The sequence below is a fragment of the Haliotis rubra genome, unplaced genomic scaffold, assembly GCF_003918875.1.
Source record: "Haliotis rubra isolate DU_JTF1 unplaced genomic scaffold, ASM391887v1 Scf1598, whole genome shotgun sequence".
Lineage (NCBI taxonomy): Eukaryota > Metazoa > Mollusca > Gastropoda > Lepetellida > Haliotidae > Haliotis > Haliotis rubra.
The window spans coordinates 47,361-57,534 of NW_025765556.1; positions in this window are offsets into that span (position 1 = coordinate 47,361).

A 10,174-nucleotide genomic window follows, 5' to 3' on the forward strand; every position below is an offset into this window, starting at 1 on the left:
CCACTAAACTGTCCCTGGTGAACACCCGTCTCTTTTCTGGTGAATACATGCCTTCTGGCCACTAAACTGTCCCTGGTGAACACCCGTCTCTTTTCTGGTGAATACATGTCTTCTGGTCACTAAATTCTCCCTGGTGAACACCCGTCTCTTTTCTGATGGATGCATGTCTTCTGGTCACTAAACTCTCCCTGGTGAACACCCGTCTCTTTTCTGATGGATGCATGTCTTCTGGCCACTAAACTGTCCCTGGTGAACACCCGTCTCTTTTCTGGTGCTAACATGTCTTCTGGCCACTAAACTGTCCCTGGTGAACACCCGTCTCTTTTCTGGTGAATACATGTCTTCTGGTCACTAAACTCTCCCTGGTGAACACCCGTCTCTTTTCTGATGGATGCATGTCTTCTGGCCACTAAACTGTCCCTGGTGAACACCCGTCTCTTTTCTGATGGATGCATGTCTTCTGGTCACTAAATTCTCCCTAGTGAACACCCGTCTCTTTTCTGATGGATGCATGTCTTCTGGCCACTAAACTCTCCCTGGTGAACACCCGTCTCTTTTCTGGTGAATACATGCCTTCTGGCCACTAAACTCTCCCTGGTGAACACCCGTCTCTTTTCTGGTGAATACATGTCTTCTGGCCACTAAACTCTCCCTGGTGAACACCCGTCTCTTTTCTGGTGAATACATGTCTTCTGGCCACTAAACTCTCCCTGGTGAACACTCGTCTCTTTTCTGATGGATACATGCCTTCTGGTCACTAAACTCTCCCTGGAGAACACCCGTCTCTTTTCTGATGGATACATGCCTTCTGGTCACTAAACTCTCCCTGGTGAACACCCGTCTCTTTTCTGGCGAATACATGTCTTCTGGCCACTAAACTCTCCCTGGTGAACACCCGTCTCTTTTCTGGTGCTATCATGCCTTCTGGCCATTAAACTGTCCCTGGTGAACACCCGTCTCTTTTCTGGTGAATACATGCCTTCTGGTCACTAAACTGTCCCTGGTGAACACCCGTCTCTTTTCAGATGGATACATGCCTTCTGGCCACTAAACTCTCCCTGGTGAACACCCGTCTCTTTTCTGATGGATGCATGTCTTCTGGCCACTAAACTGTCCCTGGTGAACACCCGTCTCTTTTCTGATGGATGCATGTCTTCTGGTCACTAAATTCTCCCTAGTGAACACCCGTCTCTTTTCTGATGGATGCATGTCTTCTGGCCACTAAACTCTCCCTGGTGAACACCCGTCTCTTTTCTGGTGAATACATGTCTTCTGGCCACTAAACTCCTAAACTGTCCCTGGTGAACACCCGTCTCTTTTCTGGTGAATACATGTCTTCTGGCCATTAAACTGTCCCTGGTGAACACCCGTCTCTTTTCTGGTGAATACATGTCTTCTGGTCATTAAACATTCCCTGGTGAACACCCGTCTCTTTTCTGATGGATGCATGTCTTCTGGTCACTAAATTCTCCCTAGTGAACACCCGTCTCTTTTCTGATGGATGCATGTCTTCTGGCCACTAAACTGTCCCTGGTGAACACCCGTCTCTTTTCTGGTGAATACATGTCTTCTGGCCACTAAACTCTCCCTGGTGAACACCCGTCTCTTTTCTGGTGAATACATGTCTTCTGGCCCTTAAACTCTCCCTGGTGAACACCCGTCTCTTTTCTGGTGAATACATGTCTTCTGGCCACTAAACTCTCCCTGGTGAACACCCGTCTCTTTTCTGGTGAATACATGTCTTCTGGTCACTAAACTCTCCCTGGTGAACACCCGTCTCTTTTCTGATGGATACATGCCTTCTGGCCACTAAACTCTCCCTGGTGAACACCCGTCTCTTTTCTGATGGATGCATGTCTTCTGGCCACTAAACTGTCCCTGGTGAACACCCGTCTCTTTTCTGATGGATACATGTCTTCTGGCCACTAAACTCTCCCTGGTGAACACCCGTCTCTTTTCTGATGGATGCATGTCTTCTGGTCACTAAACTCTCCCTGGTGAACACCCGTCTCTTTTCTGATGGATACATGTCTTCTGGTCACTAAACTCTCCCTGGTGAACACCCGTCTCTTTTCTGGTGAATACATGTCTTCTGGTCACTAAACTCTCCCTGGTGAACACCCGTCTCTTTTCTGATAGATACATGTCTTCTGGCCACTAAACTCTCCCTGGTGAACACCCGTCTCTTTTCTGGTGAATACATGTCTTCTGGCCCTTAAACTGTCCCTGGTGAACACCCGTCTCTTTTCTGGTGAATACATGTCTTCTGGTCACTAAACTCTCCCTGGAGAACACCCGTCTCTTTTCTGATGGATGCATGTCTTCTGGCCACTAAACTCTCCCTGGTGAACACCCGTCTCTTTTCTGGTGAATACATGTCTTCTGGCCACTAAACTGTCCCTGGTGAACACCCGTCTCTTTTCTGGTGAATACATGTCTTCTGGCCCTTAAACTGTCCCTGGTGAACACCCGTCTCTTTTCTGGTGAATACATGTCTTCTGGTCACTAAACTCTCCCTGGAGAACACCCGTCTCTTTTCTGATGGATACATGCCTTCTGGTCACTAAACTCTCCCTGGTGAACACCCGTCTCTTTTCTGGCGAATACATGTCTTCTGGCCACTAAACTCTCCCTGGTGAACACCCGTCTCTTTTCTGGTGCTAACATGTCTTCTGACCATTAAACTGTCCCTGGTGAACACCCGTCTCTTTTCTGGTGAATACATGCCTTCTGGTCACTAAACTCTCCCTGGTGAACACCCGTCTCTTTTCAGATGGATACATGCCTTCTGGCCACTAAACTCTCCCTGGTGAACACCCGTCTCTTTTCTGGTGAATACATGTCTTCTAGCCACTAAACTCTCCCTGGTGAAGACCCGTCTCTTTTCTGGTGAATACATGTCTTCTGGTCACTAAACTCTCCCTGGTGAACACCCGTCTCTTTTCTGATGGATGCATGTCTTCTGGCCATTAAACTGTCCCTGGTGAACACCCGTCTCTTTTCTGGTGAATACATGTCTTCTGGCCACTAAACTGTCCCTGGTGAACACCCGTCTCTTTTCTGGTGAATACATGTCTTCTGGTCACTAAACTCTCCCTGGTGAACACCCGTCTCTTTTCTGATGGATGCATGTCTTCTGGCCACTAAACTGTCCCTGGTGAACACCCGTCTCTTTTCTGATGGATGCATGTCTTCTGGCCACTAAACTGTCCCTGGTGAACACCCGTCTCTTTTCTGGTGAATACATGTCTTCTGGTCACTAAACATTCCCTGGTGAACACCCGTCTCTTTTCTGATGGATGCATGTCTTCTGGTCACTAAATTCTCCCTAGTGAACACCCGTCTCTTTTCTGATGGATGCATGTCTTCTGGCCACTAAACTCTCCCTGGTGAACACCCGTCTCTTTTCTGATGGATGCATGTCTTCTTGTCACTAAACTCGCCCTGGTGAACACCCGTCTCTTTTCTGATGGATACATGTCTTCTGGTCACTAAATTCTCCCTTGTGAACACCCGTGTCTTTTCTGGTGAATACATGTCTTCTGGTCACTAAACTCTCCCTGGTGAGCACCCGTCTCTTTTCTGATAGATACATGTCTTCTGGCCACTAAACTGTCCCTGGTGAACACCCGTCTCTTTTCTGATGGATGCATGCCTTCTGGCCACTAAACTGTCCTTGGTGAACACCCGTCTCTTTTCTGGAGAATAAATGCCTTCTGGCCACTAAACTCTCCCTGGTGAACACCCGTCTCTTTTCTGGTGAATACATGTCTTCTGGCCACTATATTCTCCCTGGTGAACACCCGTCTCTTTTCTGATGGATGCATGTCTTCTGGCCACTAAACTGTCCTTGGTGAACACCCGTCTCTTTTCTGGAGAATAAATGCCTTCTGGCCACTAAACTCTCCCTGGTGAACACCCGTCTCTTTTCTGGTGAATACATGTCTTCTGGCCACTATATTCTCCCTGGTGAACACCCGTCTCTTTTCTGATGGATGCATGTCTTCTGGCCACTAAACTGTCCCTGGTGAACACCCGTCTCTTTTCTGATGAATAAATGTCTTCTGGCCACTAAACTGTCCCTGGTGAACACCCGTCTCTTTTCTGGTGAATACATGTCTTCTGGCCACTATATTCTCCCTGGTGAACACCCGTCTCTTTTCTGATGGATGCATGTCTTCTGGCCACTAAACTCTCCCTGGTGAACACCCGTCTCTTTTCTGATGGATGCATGTCTTCTGGCCACTAAACTTTCTCTGGTGAACACCCGTCTCTTTTCTGGTGAATACATGTCTTCTGGCCACTAAACTCTCCGTGGCGAAACTCTGCCCCTTGTTGGCGAACACATCGATCTTTACGGATATGTATCTTTACGGATATGTATACGTGTCCACCCTGGGGACCACACACTCGCAAACTAATACGTATGACCCTCTGTAGTTACCCCGCCGTAACAGGCACAAGTGCTTTCAGTTTCGCGTTTTATAATGTCGACCAAAGTAGAAAATAACGTGACACGATAGAATGGTTCTGTATATGGTAAAATATAACTAAATCAAATTACTACAGATCTGCTTGAACAATGAAATCATCTTACTTTAATCTAAAATGCTTTTCGAATTTACCGTTCTGTATATTAATTTCGAATGGTTAAAATATGCATTAAATAAGGTTATGCATAATTTTTAATGCCAGCTGAAAAGAATTCGGTTTCATAGACCACCATTAGAGTGCAAAATATTTCAAATAAAATAAAAGTCCTTTTAGTAAAGGGAGTCATGCATGTTCACCATTTATAATATTAGACCAAATTTGAACAGCTTGCGTAAATGATACAAATAGAAGATTGAACATCAAAGTTGTCTTCACAGGTACAGTCCTGAAAATATCACAAACCAGTTCTAAAACGTGTTTTGGTTCCGTGGATACAAACACAATGTAGAAACAATCGTATCAGATGAGAAGTCGCCTCTGCCGTGACATTTGAGCTAACCTCGCACAACCCACATTTTATACGCTGAACGCCACTTGAACAAGGAACATTTATTTTCATCTGTCCTGCATTGAATAGTAACACATTATGAAAAAGTTTATTTGTCTGTCAAACAGGCGAGCTTGCCGCCAACAAGAATGGATTCTTTTATTGCCTCAAGCTCAGGTCGTTGTCCGTCGATCAATATTGGTTGGTTGCATCACATTGACAAAGGCGATTTAACTTGTAGCTTTCATCAAATGCAAACACTGGTTACAAAGCAGTAGTCAAAGTGCCCTGTATGACGAAATATTCACGGAATACCTGCATCGTTTTAACTATAGCATGACCAGAAGTTATTGAGAATTTTAGGAATATGTTTAATTGGATTTCTAGTATAAATAACCTTGACCAGCTATCAAGTGCTGGGTTTCATTCAAGACAGACAACTCCGTTAATCCTTTTTTATTAGTTTGTGAAGAGTTATCCCCCTTTGTTTACTTGCTAGCAGACAACATTTTCAGTGATCCTCAGTATCGATGATTTAGAGAACAGGAAGTTGATTTTAGAGTAGTATAACAAGGACATCAGATCAGCTACAGTGATTTCAAGTAGAACAGGCATCCCTTTGTTCTGTTTATCGTGTTTTGAAGCATATTGCAAATGATATGGCATTGAGCACCAGGGAGGCGCAGGGAGGCCCAGGTGAGGTGAGGTGAAATTGGGTTTAACGTCGTACTTGAGAATATTTCGCTCATATGACGACGTGCATGCGTGTGTATGTGTACGTGTGGCTGCTTGTACTAGCCCAGACTGAAGCTGGTTTTATAGTGCCAGCCGACTGAGATACCATGCCGCAGTGAAGCATGAATACCTCACTCAGACACATTATACTGACTCCGAGCCGACCAGTCCTTGTTGAACCCATTAATGCCGAGCGCCAGGCAGGGACCAACAAGTGCCATATTTTAACGTCTTTTGGTATGACGCGGTCGGGGATCGAACCCGCGACCTTCCGCTCTCCGGGCGGACGCTCTAACCATTACACCACGGAGGCTGTCGCAGGGAGGCCCTGAAAAATTGACTGTCGGTGACAGGAGGCGGCTTGGTGTTCTTGTTTCTAAAAACAAACGAAGGAGTTTAGAAAACTTAAGGCTGGATATGATTAATAGTGGAACTGTGGCTGTCTGTAAGGAGACAATTAGAACTGAGCTGCATGCAATGGGTTGGCAGGGAAATCGAGGAATTCCATCACCGATCATGAAGCCTGAACAAAAGGAGCGAAGGTTGAACTGGTGCTTACAGCATAGAAATTTTAACTGGGACAATGTGATTTTCTCAGATGAAAGTTCTGTGTGGCTGTTTCCTAATACACTGAAATTCTGGACCAAACAAACTGAAAAGTATCAGCGCCCAAAGTACAGTCCGAAATTTAACGTGGCATATCTGTGTTAGGGGAAACGCCCCTCTGTGTATTTGAAGGGAATATGAACAGTGAGCGGTACACAGATATTCTCGAGGGACATTACTTCCATTTGCTCACGTGTTCTATGGAGATTTTTGGATTTTCCAGCAGGACAACGACCCAAAACGTCGTTCAAAGCATTCACAGGCCTGGTTTCGGACCCGAAATATGACATTATTAGATTGGCCAAGCTATAGCCCTGACCTAAATCCAATAGAAAATGTTTGGGGACTTATGAAGGAAAGTTTCAATAAGAAAAATCTGACAAATATTGCTGAAATGAAAGAAGATGTGGTCCGATATTAGGACAGCATGGACCACGACTTTCTAACTTCTTTGATCAGTAGTATGCCCCGCCGCATTGAAGCCTGCATTGCTGCCCATGGTGACATGACAAAATACTAACTGTTCACCTGTCTTTGAATCTGGAGTTATGTTATGCTAATATTCACATTAATATGTGAGTAATGAGTGAAAAAAAAATACAATCTATAAATTCTCAATAATTTCTGGTTGTACTGTAACTCTGTTCGAGTACTTCATAATAGTTATGTCTCTGGTGAGTGTGGGGCACTGCAACCATACAGGCGGTACTCAGTGTTTTCAACTTGAAACAGATGGAAACAAAGTATGTTTTTGATGATATCAAATTGAATCCTAACGTTTGACGTTAGTTTACTAGGAAAGATGATTGTCATCCTGAAATTTGTACTATGGGTAACATCGAAATGTGCAGTATTCGTAGTGATCCACTAAACAATAGATAACCACTGAGTTAATTAACATGATAGATGATGATGTAAGTAACGAGTCAGGTTACTGCACTTGGATGGTCGGGCTCTTGACAGACAGAGGACGTATGATGGTCGGGCCATGTATGTTGGATACTCAGGCTCTTGATTGTCAGGCTCTTGATAGTCGGGCTATTGAGAGACGGACGTATGATAGTCGGGCCATATATGTCGGATACTCAGGCTCTTGATTGTCAGGCTCTTGATAGTCGGGCTCTTGAGAGACGGACGTATGATGGTCGGGCCATATATGTTGGATAGTCGGGCTCTTGATAGACGGACGTATGATAGTCGGGCCATATATGTTGGATGCCCAGGCTCTTGATGCCAGGCTCTTGATAGTCGGGCTCTTGAGAGACGGACGTATGATGGTCGGGCCATATATGTCGGATACTCAGGCTCTTGATTGCCAGGCTCTTGATAGTCGGGCTCTTGAGAGACGGACGTATGATAGTCGGGCCATATATGTTGGATGCCCAGGCTCTTGATTGCCAGGCTCTTGATAGTCGGGCTCTTGAGAAACGGACGTATGATAGTCGGGCCATGTATGTTGGATACTCAGGCTTTTGATTGTCAGGCTCTTGATAGTCGGGCTCTAGGATGGTTGGATGGTCAGGCTCTCAACAGACGGACGTATGATGGTCTGGCCATATATGTTGGATGGTCGGGCTCTTGATTGTCAGACTCTTGATAGTCGGGCTCTTGAGAGACGGACGTATGATGGTCGGGTCGTGTATGTTGGATGGGCGGGCTCTTGATAGACGGACGTATGATGGTCGTACCATGTAAATTTATGTTGGATGGTCGGGCGTTTGATGCTCTGGTCATGTATGTTGATTAGACGGGCGCCTGATAGACGGGCGTTTGGTGGTCGGGAATGTATAGTCTCGGGTCATACGTATTTCCACAAGATGGCCGCCGCAATGGGGACGGTCTCAAACGACATGATGACCATATTAGTTTTCACAATAAAAAGTTCAGGTACATACCCGTAAACATTAAAACTTGGTTTTCATCCATTTACTCGGAAGACCTGTCGGATTCTTTTAGGTAGACTCTTGTACAAGGATTCAATGTAGGCAGGAGAAAAGGCGGACCAAATGTCTTGAAGAACCTGGATCACGTCATCCCGTCAATGAATGTCGTGCACTCGTTGCTGAAGTAAGATTTGAAGCATTCGCCAAACATTTTCTATGATATTGATGTCAGGCCTTTGTGCTGACCACATCACTGATGGAATGTCATTTCTTCCCTTCGAATCCATGGTGAATCTTGACTTGCGGGTTGGGTCATTCTCATCCTGGAATATCCAGTCTCCCGGTCGATAAACCTTAGCCACCTTTCCTCCAGAATAGCTTCATACTTTTGTGAGCTGATATTGCCATCAGCTGGACCGAGTGTGCCAACACCATCGTATGTCAGACACCCCTAAAACATACCACTTGCATGGATACTCGAGGTAGGGTCAGCATGGTCGAGGAGACACCGCGGTTTCCATTTTTCATCATCCTTTCTCCAAACATATGTTTCTATCCTTTCCTATGACAATCTGTATCTCGTCAGCAAAAATGACCTTCTTCCAATAGGTATTTTGTTCCCACTGATATGTGAGGCTTTGAACGACACCATGCACGCCTTCTGTCAAGGTTCACTTTAGATATCACAATTTTCTTCCTGACAACTCTTCTTTGGCAACCATACATGTCAATCGACGTCTAACTGTAGTCTGTCACAACCTTCTTCTTGACAACTCTTCTTTTGCAACCATACATGTCAATCGACGTCTAACTGTAGTCTGTCACAACTTTCTTCTTGACAACTCTTCTTTTGCAACCATACATGTCAATCGACGTCTAACTGAAGTCTGTCACAACTTTCTTCTTGACAACTCTTCTTTTGCAACCATACGGTCAATCGACGTCTAACTGTAGTCTGTCACAACTTTCTTCTTGACAACTCTTCTTTTGCAACCATACATGTCAATCGACGTCTAACTGAAGTCTGTCACAACTTTCTTCTTGGCAACTCTTCTTTTGCAACCATACATGTCAATCGACATCTAACTGAAGTCTGTCACAACTTTCTTCTTGACAACTCTTCTTTTGCAACCATACATGTCAATCGACGTCTAACTGAAGTCTGTCACAACTTTCTTCTTGACAGATTAACGTCGATCCACAGGCCAGAGGCCGACAGAAAACCACATCTTTTGTTTTCTGCAGGTCCTTATGGTCGACAATTTTCATCCCCAATAACTAAGAGTATTATTTCCATATTAAAATATAGGGACTACATATTCTGATGAGAACACTCACATGTTTAAGGTTATGGGCCCTTAGGGCCTGTAGCTTTTCAGTGTTAAGGGCAAATACTGCAGATAATTGTACCCGAATACCTCAAATAACATTGCAGCACGGGCATTATGACGAGTGCAGCAGGGTCCCGATCATTGCCGGACTGCTGACGTCGTTATCTATGACTTGACGTACCGCACGTGTATTTCAGATCACGTCGTCCTAGCATGTTTAGAACACGCAGTATATGTCAATGTGACGCATAGGTCACAGATCAAGTTTGTTTAGATGGAAAATATATTTAGGACGATCACGTCACAGTGCGCTACCTGTGATACATTATTGAACTTTACCACTTTTATATTTATTGTAGACATAGCAAGGTATGCCATACTTGTGATTTACTCATTGTACGTGAAGAGGGATTCGAACCAAGATCTTCAAAGTGACAGATGAACGCTTTAACCACTTTGCTAACCCATCACTTCTCGGCGCTCGTACCTGAAGTGGCGTAAATGTCGATGTACTTTCAGCATAAACTACTTACAATGACACCGCTCTTAATACATATATGACTGGTTTGAGAAACTCAGTGGGAAAAGGATTTCAGGTAACATCGTTATTTCATCTATAGAATTTCTCAGGAGCTATT